Below are 19,053 nucleotides of genomic sequence, written 5' to 3' on the forward strand. Positions count from 1 at the left end.
ACGATTCCAGGTAGGGTTGCTGATAGAGAGGGGGTGAGGCAGGAAGAAGACGCCAAGCTCCCAGCCCAAGCTCACACCCTCTGCACCCAAGGACAGTCTGAACGCCGAATCCGTCTCCTGCGTCAGCTGATCCTACGAGCGCTGGCTGCCCTCGAGTCAGGACCCCCTATTCTCTTAGAAAACCAAGATCTTAGTCTTGGTGAAACTCTTAAGAGGAATCATCTTCCTTTCTAGGCACTTACTACCTTCTCATCTGTCCCGAAAGCCACGTCCCCACTACTCCTCTTCCAAGGCAAAGAACTACAGCCCCCGTCCTTTATCGCACCTCCGGAACCTCTCACTTCCTGTTAGCTTTCAAACACCACATCTTCCCCCACTAAAAACCCCTTCCCCCATACTGGCTTCCTTCCCAAAGGCTCTTCTCCCCTGACCTTTGAGGTTGGACCTCTCCCCCCGAGACATGTGTACCCGCTGCCTCCAGCCTTTCACCCGTCGTCGCACATATGCCGTCTTCAGCTGCAGACTCACTGCTCCTACCCTGAAAACCACACCTGGATTCTCACACGTCACCCCCAGCCTCTGGGCGCCAAATCCCACCTCAGCAGCCCCGACCACCCTGCTTCTCTGCTTCCTCCTCCCACCTCCTCTGAGCGTGTGGGCTCCTACGGACACACGCCTTCACGGCTCTTCTCCACGGAGGGTTCCACCCCATGTCTGCCCCTGGTTCCAGGCCATTTCACCAGTTCTCAGCTGATGCCATCCCAACCTCCACGCTCCAGGGCACTCCCGACACCTCTACTACACGTGAAATCCAGTCCTGCCATTGTGTTCCCCAGCTAAACCACAGGGCCTCTGGCAGTCAAATATTTGTTCTACTTATTCTGGAACAGGAGGCCTTCGATAAAACAGCTAACAAACCCAGTCCAGCCGTTCTCTAGAAAGGTGGGATCTGTCCTGTTCCCGGCTTCCGTACACATATTCCAGCTGGTGGAATGTAAAGGGAAGGTGTGCAGAGAGAATATTTAGAGAAGCAAGAAATGGAAAGCAGGGACAGACCCAGGAAGATTACAGTAACCGGCCCCACCCACCGTCTCCCACACTCGCTGAAGAACACCGAGTCCCGGGAGCCTCTGCTGCTAACCAGAGACATCCCAGGCCAAGGAGATCAAAGGGCCATGTGCCCAGCTCCTCCTTAAGTTATTTTTAGATCTTACCAGAGGAGGACAAGAGAAACCGGAGAATTTCCACTCTACCACTGTTCTGGCAGCTTTCAAAGTAGGTTAACAGGAAAAATGATCTGGGCTGTCACTGCTGCTTTTAAATTCTGGCTAATTTTAACCCTTCTCCCAACCCGCTCTCTCTGCCACTCCCAACCAGAAGACGTAGATGCCTCCACCACACTGTCCTAAGGGTCTGACAAATCGAGAAAGAAAACACAAGAACCGCGAAGGAAAGAAGCCGCCCTGGACACCACCGCTAATGGAACGCTCTGGCTTGCCACCATGCACATCAGAACGAGACAAGTGTCAAGAAGAAATCTTGATAGCAGAGCGGCCTCCAAATTACAGATGGGATACTGTCCAAGGCTTCATGGGTTTCGCACTCAGAAATGTTTTCCTCCTAGAAACAATGCTATAAAACTATGACCAAGCTCCCAGCCAGTCTCGAATGGCCTTGTAAAGCCTGCAAACGTAACTGAAATGTAAACTGGCCACAAAAAACGTCCAAGGAGCACACCATGGCGTGGCGATCGGACGCTTCAATGCCGAGCATCTGAATCACCGGGCTGCTTCTGGGGGAAGTGGGGTTGCCCCCATGTATGGGGTACCAGCTACTACGGGCAAGACGGGAATGAGTGACATTTCATCTTCCCCACGTGTGTTCACCGTTGTCTAGGCTTCAAGAGAAGCAACCATCAAAAACACAGGTGAGGGCTTCCCTGGTGGCGCAGTGGTTGAGGGTCCGCCTGCCGATGCAGGGGACGCGGGTCCGTGCCCCGGTCCGGGAGGATCCCACGTGCCACGGAGCAGCTGGGCCCGTGAGCCATGGCCGCTGAGCCTGCGCGTCCGGAGCCTGTGCTCCGCAATGGGAGAGGCCGCAGCAGTGAGAGGCCCGCGTACCGCAAAAAAGGAAAAAAAAAAAAAAAAACAAGCAGGTAAAAAGGCAAGAAATGAGTCACCCCCCTTAGTATGTTACACCAAGCCTTCCGCAGAAGGCACGAGAACGTAGTTAGCACCAGGGCACAGGAAGAAGACTGTGCGAGCCAAATGCCAGTGGTACCACTTCCCAGCTGTGGGCCCTGCCGCGCCGTACAATTCCGCTCTGAGAAGCCAAGGCGTTTGGCTGTCAGCCAGGCCTATGGTGGGCAGGGCATCTTCCTTTGTCCACCAACACCGCCAGCCTCTGGGTGACTGAGGTGGGGAAGCAGAAAAAGCAGGACATGAACACAGGTCTCTTCTGGATGACCCAACTTCCCCTCTTCTCCCACCAAGCACAGGAGCACCCTGTACCCCCCCTTTTATGCTGCAGCCCTGCTCTGCTGGGACAGAGCCAGCACGGATCCCTTCCAATCCTGCGGCAGAAGTGACTGGTAGAGCTTACTGTACTACCTCTCCTGGGACTCCCGGGATTTTAATTGGAACAAAGTTTCATGTCGAACAAATGACTCTCTAATTGTGGAATACCAGGCTCCAGCAAGCAAGGTTAGATGGGAATAGGGTGCAAATGAAGATCAGATCAGGAGAGAGGAGGAAGTGCAGGTCACACCAGGGAGGTGGTATGGGCCTCAGAACAGGCAGGGATCACACGCTGGTTCCGGAAAGGGCCAGAGAGTCAATACTTCAGGCTTCCAGGGGCCAGAGGGTCTCTGCTGCAACAGCCTGTGTAGGGAATAAGCAACCACAGACAGTACCTAAATGAGTGGGTGTGGCTGGGTTCCAAGAAAACTTTGAATTTCATATCATTTTCATGTGTCACAGAACAGTATTCTTTTTTTGGCCGTTTAAAAATACAAACCCATTCTTAGCTCGCAGGCTGTACAAAAACAGGTGGCAGGCCAAGTCTGGCCCCTGCCTTCAAGGAAGCCTATCTCAAGCTTTGCCTCAGAAGATGCTTTTGGAATCGGACACCGTCATTCTTCCAGGGCTCCCACGTACACAACCCTGGCGTCTAGCCACCGGCCCGTACCCCACGACTCCCGAGTGTCCCTGAGGAGTCCTAAGACTGAAGAGTGTAATGCATTCAAGGTAAAAAACCTTCCACTGTTGAGAAGCACGGTGCTGCCCTGGGAGAGAGGGTGGGCTCTGAAGTCCCAGTTCCAAGTGGTAGACCCGGTACGTCACTGCCCTGACCTCAGTTTCCCCACTTGCAAAACAGGAAGAGCCTTTCTGGATTTGGATTTGTTGTGCAGGCTCAAAACCAGCTACAGAAAGTACCCAGGACACTGCCCTGCGGTCAGCGGGCACCCAAAAAGTCACAGGTCCAACACTAACGATTTTTATCCTTATCTCCCGCCCTCTCCCCCACCCCACCCCCGCCTCGAGGCTCAATTACATCCCTATTCAAGCCCCAAAGTTCAGGTTCAGGTGTCAACCTAAGGATGTGACCCTGGCACTGAGAATGAACCAGGTACACGTGAATGAAGCCACAGTCCAAACAGCAGAGGTCAAAGGCAGGACAGGCCACTCAGGTTTCAACATGCAGGAAGTCACAGAGAAATCCCCTCCCCGCAGATTAAACTCTCAAACACACAAAGGAGCGCTGGTTCCACCAGGGGGGCCCTTCGTCCGGCTCTCCTGGGCCACTTCCTCGTACACGCTCTGCATCCAGGAATCTCAGTCCCTAGCCTCTATCTTCAGCTCTCCCTCACCACTGAATACAGCATGCACAGCTTGCAACAAAGACATGTTACCACGTGCAGCAACAAAATAGCAAAAGATAGCTGTTGAGACAACGTTTCTTTAGGAGACTAAGTGCTCATGGTTTTTTAACCTGACCGGCAATTTCAGTCATTCCGCGACTAGCTTAAGCACCCGGCCAATTCTACAAAGCTCATAGCAAAATCGCTGAGTGTCAGAAAATATTAAATGACCACCTGGATGTGCTTTTTATCGAGCTCTGTTTATGAATGGAGAAATAGTTCACATTACTTAGAGCGATGCGCTTCTCATCATCTCCAAGCAAGATTCCCTGGAGAGCAACACAGAGAGAGGTCATTCATCTGCAGCACCTGCACTGTATACATTTCCCTTGCTCAAGGAAGGAAAACCACCTATGTCAGTTTCAACCAAGGTGAAAAGGGTGATTTGAGATACGACTGTTTTCAAAGTTTTCCTTACCTCTCAATAGTCAGAAGGACGCATTACAAGTCTGCCCTTTTGCTCTCTCCATTTTTTCTCTATGTTGGCCCTTGGGAAAGGGTGGGCCGCTGTGCGTTGGCTGTATTTCCCTCCCGTATACATGCATTCTTCTAACAAAACGCGGCCATTCGGCCGCGCCACAACCCCGTCTCACGCTCTCTCTTGGTTGGTTGGTTGGTTGTTGTTTGGGGTAGGGGAAGAGGCTAAGGAGAGTGAGAAAAGGGAAAATATATAACAGAGAGGACAGCGCCCCACTTCCTCTGCTATCAGCCACACTGCCCGCTCACCTCGGACGCCTGGTTCTCAGCTCTGCCGGAGCAGAGACAACAGGCAGGGACACGTTTTCCGGAACTGATCACTCTGAAACTGCTCTCCCCGCATGCAGTGACACCATGTCCACGCACGAGGAGCTTCTACCACCACGTGAGACCACGTGACACATTTTCAGAGCAAGCTTCGAAGTAAGAAAGCGGATCCGAACCCTTTGTAAAAGAGCTTTATTGAGATACAGATCACATACCACACAATTCACCCATCGGAAGTATACAGTTCAGTTGCTTTCAGTATATTCACAAAGCTGTGTAACCCTGATCAGTACAATCAACCTTGGAACATGTGCATTATATCTCCCCAGAAGCAGCCCTGGACACCCTCCTTCAGCAGTCACTACCCAAAGCCCCGGTCCTAGGCAACCACTCATCTACTTTCTGGCGATGCAAACCCCTTTTTGTTCAGCCCGCAAGCCTCTGCTGTAAGTGTCTGACAGGCTCCCTGGTACCAATGGCCCTCGCAGCTCACTTCCCAGTCTTATCACATCTCAGGGGCGCGAGCCAGTACGGCAGCCTGGCTCCGGTTTCCATAAGCCGCCGCGGCTTCTGCAATTTCATTCCACGCCTCACTCACAGGAGCTTCTCAAGGCCCAGACTGCAAGCTACTGTCCTGAGTTCCCGAGCAGCAGCTCGCGCAGAACCCCCAGGAGGGCAACACCCGTAACGTGGCTCTCGAGATGAAGTGCTGCCACCCCCCCCCCAAGAGAGTCACACCACTCTGCGGTGTCTCACGACTACCTTAACCATTTCCAACTCGTCACCTGCACGGCAAGAGAGGTGGGAAAGAAAAACCATTCGGGCTTCCCTGGTGGCGCAGTGGTTAAGAGTCCGCCTGCAGATGCAGGGGACATGGGTTCGTGCTCGGTCCGGGAAGATCCCACATGCTGCGGAGCGGCTGGGCCCGTGAGCCATGGCCGCCGAGCCTGCGCGTCCGGAGCCTGTGTTCCGCAATGGGAGAGGCCACAACAGTGAGAGGCCCGATTACGGCAAAAAAAAAAAAAAAAGAAAAACCATTCGGCCACATTCCATGCAGTGGGAGATTCACGTCCATTATACGCTTAGTTTACGTCTCCACTTTCCTAGCCAGACATGTGGCAAACCATCCAAACGGAAGAGAAGAAAGAAATTCCAAGGTGAGGTCTAAGTGAGGTGGATAACACCAAACACAGTAACTACCGTCACTGAAGGGGAGAAAAGAGGTTGTCCCATCCATCTACAAAACAAGGGGTATGGGAACTGATTAAGTAACTGAATCCGGGGCCGGTGATTTCGGGTTGTGGTGGACGAGCTGGGGGGCTTTCCTCCCCGTTATATTCTCCATCAATCTGCCTGGAGCTTGAAGGGGAAATGGTTTCTCTCATCTGAGCACTTGCAAACAAAAGGAGCATGCCCCACATGGGGCTCAGGCACCGCCTGCACCTGGATTTTAACCACCCAAAGCACCCTCTTGCCTTCCGGGGGGGCTGTTGCCACCTGCCCCGTCCACTTCGGCCGCCAAGAAAGTCAAGGGGATCTTTCACGGGTGCTTGTGTAACAGCCTCAACTCATTCCGTCCCCTTCTGCTCCATTCATGCTCCACTGGAGTTTTGCGAGAGAAGATATTACTCACGCTTAACTTTAAGTCATAAATGAGTACAAGCAGACACTGGTGAACTCCCAGTAATGACTGTGGATGACGTAACCATACTGCGCCGTACTGATGTCCTGCTTTTGCTGCTGCTCTAAGCTTATGTAAGACGTCACCATTGGAGGAACCTGGTTGACAGCACACAGGACCTCTCGGCGCTATCCCTGCAACTTCTTGTGGTCTATAATCAACCAAAATAAATCGTTTTCAATGAAAATTACCTAAATAAATTTTAAAAAAAATCAAACACAGTCTCTGTTACTGGTCCTCTGGAGAACTAAAAAGCGGCAAACCCAAAGGAAGCCAACGAATCCTCAGAAGGTCTTCCTGGTCGTTAAAAACTCAGTGCCACAGACACAGGCAGTGAACCAGGAGAAAAATCTCTTTCTGTAACTAGCAAGAAAAAAGGTCTCCTACTGCCTTAAAATGTAATATCCTGCAAGTACTTGACGTGAACAATCTGAAAATGAAATTAAGAAAATATCATTCACAAAAGCATCGAAAAGAATACACCCGAAACTCTAAAACATAAAGCACGAACCAGTGCCAACATTACAACTCAACCTCCACTAAGCCTGACGTTCCATGATGCTGAGTCATGCTCAGCTCCCTTCCCGGCAAGGCTCTGCAGGAGTTAAGTTGGTCTTCCATCATCATCAAAAGCTAACAGGTGGGCTTCCCTGGTGGCGCAGTGGTTGAGAGTCCGCCTGCCAATGCAGGGGACACGGGTTCGTGCCCCGGTCCGGGAAGATCCCACATGCCGCGGAGCGGCTGGGCCTGTGAGCCATGGCCACTGAGCCTGCGCGTCCAGAGCCTGTGCTCCGCAACGGGAGAGGCCACAGCGGTGAGAGGCCTGCGTACCGCAGAAAAGAAAAAAAAAAAAAGCTAACAGGTGACACCAGGACCACATCCAGTTGCTACAATGCATGGTATTAAAAATGAGTGATCATTAAGAAGCACACACCCACCCAATCAATCACCCATCTAGTCTCTCAATCATGTATGTATAAGCGACAGGGAAAAGCAGCCACTGGCAGCTGGGAGCCGGCCTGGCACTCACCGCTAGGCTGCCGCCTTCTCCTGCTGGAACAGAAACAATTCAGAGACCACTCATCTCAGACAGGGACACGATTCCATAAACCCTGCCCAACTCTTTTAAGGTCTTCTCAGCACCCTGTGACTGAGATGTCCCACAGTCCCCTCAATGCGATGCAAGGTCAACAAACCCAACCTCATCCAACTACAGCTTTGTGTGTTCCTGGAGACTATTTGGCTGAAGGACATTGTACCTAGGAATGCAGGTGAGGACAAATGCCTTTTAAAGAATGAGTCTCAGCATACAGATGGCCAACAGGCACATGAAAAGATGCTCAACATCACTAATTATCAGGGAAATGCAAATCAAAACTACAGTGAGGTATCACCTCACACCGGTCAGAATGGCCATCATCAAAAAATCTACAAACAATAAATGCTGGAGAGGGTGTGGAGAAAAGGGAACCCTCGTACACTGTTGGCGGGAATGTAAGTTGGTGCAGCCACTACGGAAAAGAGAATGGAGGTTCCTCAAAAGACTAAAAATAGAGTTGCCGTATGACCCTGCAATCCCACTCCTGGGTATATATCTGGAGAAAACTATAATTTGAAAAGATACACGCACCCCAATCCTCACAGCAGCACACTTCACAATAGCCAAGACAGGGAAACAACTGAAATAACCATCAACAGATGAAGGGATAAAGAAAATGTGGTGCATATATATATATATATACATACATACATACATATATATATACATATACACAATGGAATACTACTCAGCCACAAAGAAGAATAAAATAATACCATTTGCAGCAATAGGGATGGACTCAGAGATTTTCAAACAGTTAAGTCAGAAAGTGAAAGACAAATACCATAGGAAGTCTAACATATGACACAAATGAACATATCTACTAAACAGAAACAGACTCATAGGCATAGAGAACAGACTTGTGGTTGCCAAGGGGGGGTGGGGGAGGGATGGGGGGAGGGATGGATTGGGAGTTTGGGATTAGCAGATGCAAACTAGTACATACAGAGAATGGATAAACAAGGTCCTACTGTAGAGCACAGGGAACTCTATTCAATATCCTGTGATAAACCATAATGGAAAAGAAAATGAAAAAGAATATGTGTGTGTGTGTATACATATAAATATATATAAAAAACTGAATCACTTTGCTGTACACCTGAAACTAACACAACATTGTAAATGACCTATACTTCAATTAGAAAGTCTCACACTTTATCTCACCTGAAACAGACAAGATGAAACCGCTTACAGGACTTATCTATATGAATTGCAAATCACAACAAAGCACTTTCCTTTCAATTTTTAAAAACTGACTCTACCACCATTGGAAGCCACCCATCCTTTACCACTTAGGTATTTTTAATGAAACGAACTGCGTGTATTTGGTTTTAAGACCAAGTCGAGAAATTATTAACTTGACACAGTGGTGGTTACATGTTCCACCAAGCGGCACGGAATATTCCCATCACTGCAGAAGCTGTCATTGTAAATCTGCCGTTTGTTCTTAAAACACCTACTCAATGACGGAGCTCCAGCGTCCAGCACCCACAACACCTGAAGGCAAAGGAAGGAGCTGCTCAGAAAAGCTTGTGTTCACAGATTAAAACAACCTGAAACATACACACAAACGCAGCACCTCCTCATACTACCTCGATTCTCTTCCTAGCATCATTTGGGGGAGGGGCTGTCCTGATAAAACCAAGCATCATCCGGGAGTCCGGACACCACGGACGGGCTTCCATGGTGGGTCCAAACATGTTTCGGATGAGGTACAGTGGATTTTTCTCAACAAGCGATTTAAGGCACAGATGTTATCCTCATCTTAAACGATATCATTATACCTTGAAAAGATTCTGTTGGGTTAGACCATTAGACTCTGCCGGTACTTGACGACTTTTGATCTGAAATGGGAATGCCGCTCCTTTCAACCTAATATGGGTGCAAAATAATTCTTTAATATATAAAACCGAAGTCCAAAATTTGGTTTACACCTGTGCCAGCGTGGAGATGCAAAGTTCTTCCTTTCAAGAAAGAAAGAACCTGCCCATCCTCCATGGCTCTGTTCTGAGCAGCCCCACGACTGAACAAGCCCATTTCTCTCTACCCATCAGGCAATCTCCACTCCAGAGCTCACGGTGGGGGGGCGGGGGGGCCTGGCTCAAACTTTATCAGATACGCGTCGAGGTCCTGAGGCTTTCCTTACTCAGTCCCGTCCCCCATTTATCTCTCACAGGTCTTTGTCCCTCATTAAAACACTTGAACCTCTCACTGCATGTCCAGAGGGACCAGAGGACACAACTATCGAGGCTGGCCAAAAGGTTCGTTCGGATTTTTCCGAAACCCGAACTTTGGGGCCAACCCAATGTTACAACGCTGACTGCTTTCAGGCCGTTAAAGTCCCTGAAAATAGACACCTGTGTATGTGTGTGTATCTAATACCCGGGGACACACACTGTGTATACACACAGAGTCAACTTTCATGATTTGAGGATACGGTATTCGTGAATTTGCCTACCTGCTAAATCTATCTGTAGCCCCAGATCCAGACCTGAGGTGGTGTGGTCACTTAAGGACCAAGCACGGGGTGAAAAGGTCGAGCCGCTGGTGCACACGTTCCCAGTTCAGGTGGAATGAGGCCTCGTGCTACCTTCTTGTTTCAGCTCCCAGGCCGTAAGCCAGTGTGCTCTCCGCGGGCTATTTACTGCCACGTGTTTTGCATTTCTGTGCTTTTGTTGGTGACATCTCTGCTTAGAACAGCCCCCAAGCACGGTGCTGCAGCGCTGTCTGGTGTTCCGAAGGGCAAGGCGGCTGTGCTGTGCGGTAGGGAGGGAACACGTGTGTTGGAGAAGCGTGGGTCAGGCATGAGCTACAGGGCTGCTGACCGCGACTTCAACATGGATGAATCAACAGTATACAGTTAATAAGGTGTCTTTAAGCAGAAACACACGTAAAACAAGGTTATGCAGTGATTGGTTGATGAAAATAACGTGGCCAGAGGCCTGCAGGAACCGAACCCTCTGTTTCCCCTAGAAGCAAAGCTTCGATGAGGTCTCAGCAACTGTACACGTTCAACTACCGTGAATAAGGAAAATCGACCATACATGTAAGCCACATAAAGATGTAGCCATCACTAATCTCCACTCGACCTAAAAAAAACCCTAAAACCATTCTTCTGTGTCTTCCTATTGCACAGACATCCCTGTATGGAATGACACGGTGGCCCCTCCCACGCTCAGCTTTTCCCCTGTGCTCATCCCTTTATGATCCCTTCACTACATCAGGGCAAAAGCTAAGCGACTTCACGTGTAGGCCCTCTGCCCACAGCCCTTCTGTACAGGCGAAGTTTGGTTCCAACACACGACAAGGGCAGCTGCGAATGGAAAAAGCCGGAGCCAAAGAGAATGAAATGACAGACGATGGGAAGCGGAGATAAACCCCTGCCCTCTCTCTGGAGCGCATCCGCCCTAGCAGGCATCCCTGTAGCCCCCTTCCATTGGCACGGCTCCACCTTGCTTGGGAGGAGCTCTCAGAGAAGCTCTGGACCCCGTCTGCACTTCTGAAGTGAGAAACGGACGGCAAAGACACAGTACTCAGGGCAAGAAGCCAACGCCGGTTACAAAACACGGTGTGTTAACTCTTTTTTCCTCTTTTATAACTCCCCTAAGAACAGATGTAATAATGTTTCCAAGAAAGCAAACCAGCAGAAAAAGAGGGCTAAAGGTAGAAACTTCTTCCGTAATGTAAGCCATCCTAGCAGTGAACCAGTTTAACATGGCTGCTTTCCTGGAGAATTGTTCTGACCCAAATTCTGAAGGGACCAAACACAGCAACCAGGAAGGGAATCTTCTTAAAAGGCACCAAAGCCTATTTAAACAAATCTGCAAAAGATTACTGATTTTTCAATGAAGATTCTCAAGCTATACATTTTAATATAAAATTAACTACGGCTTTTTTGTTTGTTTGTTTTGCTTTGTTTTTTGTTTGTCTGGTCGGTTTGGGTTTTACACCAAATAGTCTATGACCTGATTACCCAAGGACTTTTCAGAGAAAAAAGCAGAAAAAAAAATCCCTCCATGTGTGATGCTTGTCACATGCGGTACAAGCTTGTATATCCTCCAAAGAAAGCTTCGATAATGAGATAAAGGTAACCGTATTCCTCACTTCTGTTTAGACTAAGTGTCTGAACTTGATTTTCTCCAACAGGGTCCAAACTGGCCTTTAGTTAAGTCACATCCACCTGACTAGATAATCAAGAAATGCTCTCAGACCTCAATTCTAAGACAACCCCACAGAATGGAATCTGCTGGAAGGTGGGCCTTTCCTGACTCCTGTTCAAGGCAGTTTAGTCATTGAAAGTTCCAGGGAACATTATTACAGCGCATTCCCTAACAAGTGACAAGAGAACATTCCAAAGACAGCTTTCTGGCCACCGGGTTTCACCATACACAGTTCTTACCGCTGCAAGTGATAGAGCAACCCCCCATAACACCAGTAACTCAGACTAGGGGCTGAGGACAGTCTTGAAAACGGATCTACCACGTTGTGTGCTGGAACCTTTTGGAGAGCATGTGGCCCAAGTGATCAGCTGACAGAAGAAAAACGATGATTCCTTTATTCTCTTGGGGCCAGTGTCAAGTGGGTGGTTAATGATAGCATTAGGCCTAAAATTCAATCCTTCTGCTCTTATTCAAGCGCTCTTTCCAGGGAAACTTCAGTCTTGGTATCGGACCAAAAAAAAAAAAAAAAAGAATTATAACCTACAGTTATATGGGTCTTCTTTGATTTAATGCAGTTAATCTTGGATAAGGTCAGGAACTGACTTGCGTTGGCTCAAATAACCCCAATTTCCAATCAGGAGGACCCACCTACTTGTAAAAGTCTTCACTCTCCATTATACGTGTTCCACAGGCAGACCGTGAGCGCAGGTACCCTGTGAGAAGTCAGATGCCAGGAAGGTCATGGGCAACTCTCCACTGATAAATTACACAATCATCAAAGGAACGTGGAGACGGCTTGTAACGCCAGTTCCCAGTTCTTTAAACCACAGTGAAGTGAGAGGAGAAATACCATCTCCATCAAGCATAAAAAGTTCCTAGAGAGTGTTCTGGAAAGCTGAATAAGACACTGCCCCGTGGCACCAATAAGAAGAAGGCTGGAAGTAAATGACCACTGGAACCTCCCTCAATCACACTGTCTGAGTCACAGGTCACAAACTCAGCCTATTGCCAAAAGTTTACTGTTTGTCCTCGAAAGCACATCTTCCAACATATTCCCTGCGTTCCCCACGGCTTCATCCGGCCGCTCCTCTCCCCTTCGCGCACGCACACACCCACCCACCCCCAATCTCAACAACACTCTACTCCGTAAGCGACAGTAACATGAATCACGTTCTGCTGTGAGACAAGAATCGGTGCTCAGAACGTCTTGCTACAGGCACGCCCAACAGAAAGGGAAGTTCCATTTCCTCCTCAGTGCCGTTCAGCTCAACTTGTTCGCCATGAGTAACAGTCCAGGTGCCTCTTGAGGGGAGGGGGGTGTCGGGTCTAACAAGGTGAGGGTCCCTTTCCCCAAACCTGACTCCAGTTTCCTAACCACTAAGTTCCAAGGGATGGGCTCATTTTCATGTAAGTTGTATTTTAGACAGAAGGACAGCTGGAAAAATTGCCAAGGTCGGTAGCATAACGTGACACTGCTAGACCTGCATGTGGAAATGCGGCAGCTCAGGGCCTTTCTCATTTTGTAGTTCACATAATTTTCATTTAGTTCACATACTTCTATTTCATCTCCTCCTTTACTCCATGCGACCTCCTAGGTCACCTGCTTTGTCAGACACACCAACTTGGTGCCCTCACAGCCCAGGAGGTGACAGGGCAGCCAACAAGGTGGTAGAGAAGAACTGACACCTCAAAGGCACAGAGGACAGATGGTGGTGGCCAGAGGCGGCGGGAGAGGGGATGTGGGTGAAGAGCATCAAAGGTGCAGACTTCCAGCCGTAAAATACGTTAAGTCCCGGGACCTCCCTGGCGGTCCAGTGGCTAGGACTCCGCGCTCCCAATGCAGGGGGCCCGGGTTCCATCCCTGGTCTGGGAACCAGATCCCACACGCCACAGCGGAAGATCCCGCAAGTGCGACTGAGATCCAGCGCAGCCAATAAATACATACATACATGCATGCATGCATGCATACATGCATACATACATGCATGCATACATACATACATACATGAGTGAGTAAGTCCGGGGGATTCAACGTAACACATGACTGTAGTTAACAATACTGGAGAGTATATCTGAACGTTGCTAAGAGAATAAATCTTAAAAGTTCTCATCACGGGACTTCCCTGGTGGCGCAGTGGTTAAGAATCCGCCTGCCAATGCAGGGGACACGGGTTTGAGCCCTGGTCCGGGAAGATCCCACATGTATCCCATGGACGGAGCAACTAAGCCCGTATGCCACAACTACTGAGGCCGTGTGCCACAACTACTGAAGCCCACGCACCTAGAGCCCATGCTCCGCAACAAGAGAAGCCACCGCAATGAGAAGCCCACGCACCGCAACAAAGAGTAGCCCCCGCTCGTCGCAACTAGAGAAAGCCCGCGTGCAGCAACGAAGACCCAACGTGGCCAAAAATAAATAAATAAAGATTAAAAAAAAAGTTCTCATCACAAGAAAAAGAAATGAGTAACTATGTGTGATGATGGATGTTAACTAAACCTATTGTGGTGATCACATCACAATGTTTACATATATCAAATAATTATGTTACACACCTTCGGCTAATACGTTATATGTCAATTATATCTCAATTTTTAAAAAATGAAATGAAAATAAAAAAGGACAGTTGAAGGATGGAACTGTCTCTGTGGGTCCTGACCCCCCGCCCCTGCATCCCACAAGCCAGGAGATGTCTTTTCTCAACAGGGAATCAGGAAGAACAAAAGCCTTGCTCTCACAACTACTGTACTAAAGACACAATCAAGGAGAACCATTTCATTTAAACAGCACTCAACCGAGGGGGAAAGGGAGAGAACGAAAGAGAGAAATAGAAAGTTCTGCACAACAGAGTTACTTCCGTAACTTGCTGGTCGCCCCGAGAGGTGATACTTGGCTGATCTGATGACAGCCAATTCTAGGTGACACAGCATCCTCCAGAGCAAGTGCTTCCGCAGCCAGCTTTTTAGCAGAAAATCTCTATCTGCTTGCTGTGCACGACGATGCGGGTGGGAATAGTCAGGCTTTCACTCCCTCACTCACAGCACTGTCCTCTGCTTGTCCCGCCAGCAAGTCAGATCCTCTGATTTTTTTTTCATACCCTCAACATTTCAATCACCAAAATAAAACAACACTTGTGTGAGAGGAGGAAGGAGGCTGTCAGCCTCTCAGTGACACGGCTCCCTCCTCTAATGAGGTCAAAACTTTCTTTTGGCCACAAAGCAACCGAGTGTCAACACGCTAAGGCATCAGCCCCCAAAGACTGGAAACAGAATTTACAGCAAGAGACAAAAGGCTGGTCCATGGAAACACGATAAACGACCCTTAGCCATGCAGCACAACGTGCACTGCAAAGGACACCATGAGCAACTGACCCATAATTACCGTGTGCTTGCTACGGTGCAGGGCCGAAAGGAAACCTAAGGCGTGATCTCTGCTGTCAAGTACTTGCAGTCTTGCTGGTGAGGAAAGAGAAAATACATGCGTAAGAGAAACAGTGGGCAAAAGGCCACCTGGAAAAAAAGAGTATTAAGCTCATAATGGAAATCTCCTAATAAAAAACAGATTTTCCAACACCAAATAAATGGTCTATTTATTAGGCTGTGCAAAAAAAAAAAATTAATAAAATTTAAAGAATTAATACAGTACCAAGCCGATGAGAATAAGTCACAGAAATCACAGAGACCTAGCCAAGACCCTTGGGCTGTAACCTGCTTCCACACAGCCATCTGGGAGAGATTAAACAACTCCTTTTTCCTCGGGAGGGCTTTATGTCTTTATATGGAAAGGACTGCCAATTGCCCTTCCCAGTGGAGACAGTCCTGCAAGATGTGGTGCTCAAACTTCAAAGTGCACGACAGTCACCTGGAAACTGCATCTGTGCAGGGCTCTTCAGCCTGGGCACATGTGGACCCAGGCCAGGTAATTCCTTGTGGGGGACCGTCCTGTGCACTGTTCCATGCTGAGCAGCGTCCCTGGCCTCTACCCACTAGATGCCAGGTGCACCCTCTCCCCTAGTTACAACAGAATGTCTCCAGATGTTGCCAGATGTCCCTGGGGGGACACGATTGTGCCCCCACCACCTGCCCAGCTGAGAACCCCTGTTCTAAGATGGAACCAAGGAAGCTACCTATTTCACAGGCACCTGCTGCTTCCAACATCCACCTACGGGGCTATTTTCCTGGATATAACTGGGTGCATCAGTCTCGTCCACTGGGGTCATCTTCCTTCCCACACACCAACAGGGCAGAAGGTATCACAATCCTGCTTCTTCCCTCTTGCCTCTTAACACACGTGCCTTTTGCCCCCTTTGCTGTGTGACTCTGCATGACCTCCCGACTGGAACAGCCCTCCCCAGCCCATGGATGTGGGATCTGGCCACGACACTTGCTCCGGTCAACGAGCATTAGTGGGAAGGACAGGCAGAGGTTTTAAACGTGACTGCGTGATGTAGCTTGGCTTCTTCTTATACCAGATAGGAGGGGCAGAAGTACATGCCCCAAGAGGCTACTAGCCTCAGAAGGAGGAGATTAGGAGCTCAGTCCTAAACCCAGCCCAGAGCCTGACCAGGCCTCCCTGATCCCACCCAGCTGAGCCCAGAAGAGCCACACCTCACCACCCACTGACCAGTAAGCAAGAAATAAGTGCTTGGTGCTCTTTTCAGCAGCACATATATTAAAACTGGAAAGATACAGGGATTAACATGGCCCCTGTACAAGGGTAACAAAAATTCATGAAGCATTCCGTATTTTTGATGGAAACTAAACTTTCGGTGGTGAGCACGCTCCAGCATACAGAGATGTCAAAATACGGTACTGTACACAGAAAACTTACATGTTATAAACCGTTACCTCAATTTTAAAAAATTCTGTAAAGAAATAAGTGCTTGTTTCTGTAAGCCTTTGTATGCGGGGGTGCTGTTTGTTACACATCATCAGCAAAACAGAAAGCTGACTGATACACTCCCCAAATATTTCTGAACCAAAATGCTGATTAACAAGTGGATATTATTATGACTTTTCTGTCCCTACCCCCACCTGTCTTCCTCCACTCTTGTATGGAGCCACAAACCCACCAATTCAGTCCCCATAAAGGCACACATGGTATCTTTGAAGTCCTGGGGGCCAGGTCCCACTCTTCTCACATCGTGGTGGTCTTTCCCACAGCTGACTCAGACTGTGAGACACTAACTCCAGGGAATAGTTCTGTCAGAGTCCCCGAGAGACCCTCAAACTGACAGTGGCAGGGCCACCCACCAACTATGGAGTTCTTGGGAAGGAGAGGCTCTAGACATACAAATGTGTTCGATCAGCACCAAAAATCCCAGGTCCTTCCAAGACAGAAAACAACCGGGTGTGCTCAGAGGTAAATCAAGACTCAGCCAGTGGCTCCATCTCAGTGAAAGGCAGGCACACCGACCAAACAGCTCCACGACTTCTGAATCATTCAAGAGACAAACAGCAAATATTAAATAAATATACAAACCTTGCAGGGCTCAGAGGAACAAATTAAGAGACAGAAACAAAGGAAATAAGTCTCCTTGGAGACTGTCAATGGAGCCAGAGAATAATGGCCCCCAGACAGTCCCATGCCCTAATCCCTGGGCCCTGTGACAGTGTTACCGTGCATGGCCAAAAGGACTCTGCAGATGCGATGAAGTTAAGGATGCTGAGCAGGGGAGATTATCTTGGATGGGGGGGGAGGGCAATGTAATCACGTGAGCCCTAAAAAGTGGGCAATCTCTCCAGGCTGTGGTCAGAGAGACACGTGACCAAAGAGGAATGATCAGAGATGCTGCACTGCTGGGTTTGAAGATGGAAGAAGGGGCCATGAGCCAGGGAATGCAGGCGGCCTCTAGAAGCAGGAAGAGGCAAGGACTGGCTTCTCCCGAAAGCCTCTGGAAAAGAAGGCGGCCCCACTGACACAGGGAGACCCATCTCAGACTTGCAACCTCTGCAACTATAAGATAACAGAGCGGAGTCGTTCAAGGCAGGAAGTTTGGGGTCATCTGTCCCAAGAGTGACAGGAAACTAACACAGTCAATTATAAGATCAACGGAGAAAACACACATGACCTTCAGCCTTACCAATAAGCTCTCTGTTCAAGGCACAGACACCCCAGAAAGTCGTGCCTATGGAGAGCTGGGGAAAAATCAGCCTCCATATTCTCCCACCTGACCCCGGAACGGTAATTTATGGCTCTACAGAGGCAGAAGGCTTATACATTCAGAAAAGTAAACAACTCTACGACTCTGTCTCAGTCTAAGCTGGCGTTGTGGCTTCAGGGAGGCCCCAGAACGCAGCCAAAGTCTAGCTGGTTGGAACCCCGCGACCCCAGAGCAACTTCACACTACCCCCTTGGGGACTACAGGCTTCCTACGTCTCACACCAAGAAAGGACCCTCTAAAATCCCATCCAGGGACTTCTCTGGTGGCTCAGTGGTTAAGAATCCGCCTGCCAATGCAGGTTCGAGCCCCGGCCCGGGAAGATCCCACATGCCGCGGGGCAGCTAAACCTGTGCGCCACAACTACTGAGCCTGCGCTCTAGGGCCCACGAGCCACAACTACTGAGCCCACGCGCCACCACTACTGAAGCCCACATGCCCTGGAGGCCGCGTGCCGCCAACTACTGAGCCTGTGTGCTGCAACTACTGAAGCCCGTGGGCCTAGAGCCCGTGCTCCACAACAAGAGAAGCCACCGCAATGAGAAGCCTGCGCACCCGCAATGAGAAGCCCGCGCACCGCAACGACGAGTAGCCCCCGCTCGCCGCAACTAGAGAAAGCCTGCACACAGCAAAGAAGACCCAGTGCAGCCAAAAATAAATTTAGAAAATAAAATGCCGTCCAAAAGGCAGCACAAAAGAGGGGTCAGCAGACACAGCTTTAACTGACCACAACTGTTTTCTAGGTTGAAATTTAGGGGAAGAGATGGAACTAAAGAGAAGGAGAAGGCAGATACAGTGTACGCCCAATTGAAAGCTGAACTGGAAATGGTCTTATAAAACATGGCTCCTTCTGTGAACCGTTTTCCATTTCAACGTCATCTGAAAGGAGCAGCCCGTGCCCCGGGTTTACCCAGCCCGTAACATTCTTCCACCTGATTCCCCACCCCAGGCCCCAAGCCCTCCTTGATTACCCAGAGATTCCACAAAACGTTCACCAAGAAACTGGAATAACACACACTACAACATGGACACGCCTCAAAGACCTAACGCTAAGGGAAGAAAGCTAGACAGCAAAGGGTACATATTGTGTGATTCCATTTATAGAAGATGTCCGGAATAGGCAAATCCACAGGGACAAAAAGCAGATCATTGGTTGCCAGGGGCTGGGTGGAGAGGGGATTTGGGAAGTGATGGCTTAATGGGTAAGGGGTTTCTTTCAGGGTGATAAAAATGCTACAGAATTAGACAGTGGCGATGACTGCACAACTCTGTAAAAATACCAGGAAAGTACT

The 19,053-nt window shown here is 49.2% G+C and overlaps 1 protein-coding gene and 1 non-coding gene across 9 annotated transcripts in view; one reads left to right on the forward strand and one right to left on the reverse strand.

The window, feature by feature from the left end:
* LOC137216322 (F-box-like/WD repeat-containing protein TBL1X) overlaps positions 1–19,053 on the reverse strand; it is a 231,348-nt gene that overhangs the window by 193,596 nt on the left and 18,699 nt on the right. Inside the window, exon 2 of one of the 8 annotated variants that reach the window (XM_067722254.1) lies at positions 14,983–15,056. The exons of 6 other annotated variants lie outside the window; for them this stretch is intronic. The gene's annotated coding sequence lies outside the window, so the exon portion shown is untranslated. Of the gene's footprint in view, positions 1–1,214; positions 1,282–14,982; positions 15,057–19,053 lie in introns of those variants that run through there. One more of the 8 variants, XM_067722253.1, reaches the window with a different exon arrangement.
* On the forward strand, positions 16,249–16,350 carry LOC137217656 (U6 spliceosomal RNA). The gene has a single exon (XR_010940166.1). It is a non-coding gene; the product is annotated as a U6 spliceosomal RNA (small nuclear RNA).

This window comes from Pseudorca crassidens, chromosome X (assembly GCF_039906515.1).
Source record: "Pseudorca crassidens isolate mPseCra1 chromosome X, mPseCra1.hap1, whole genome shotgun sequence".
In the NCBI taxonomy this organism is placed as follows: Eukaryota; Metazoa; Chordata; class Mammalia; order Artiodactyla; family Delphinidae; genus Pseudorca; species Pseudorca crassidens.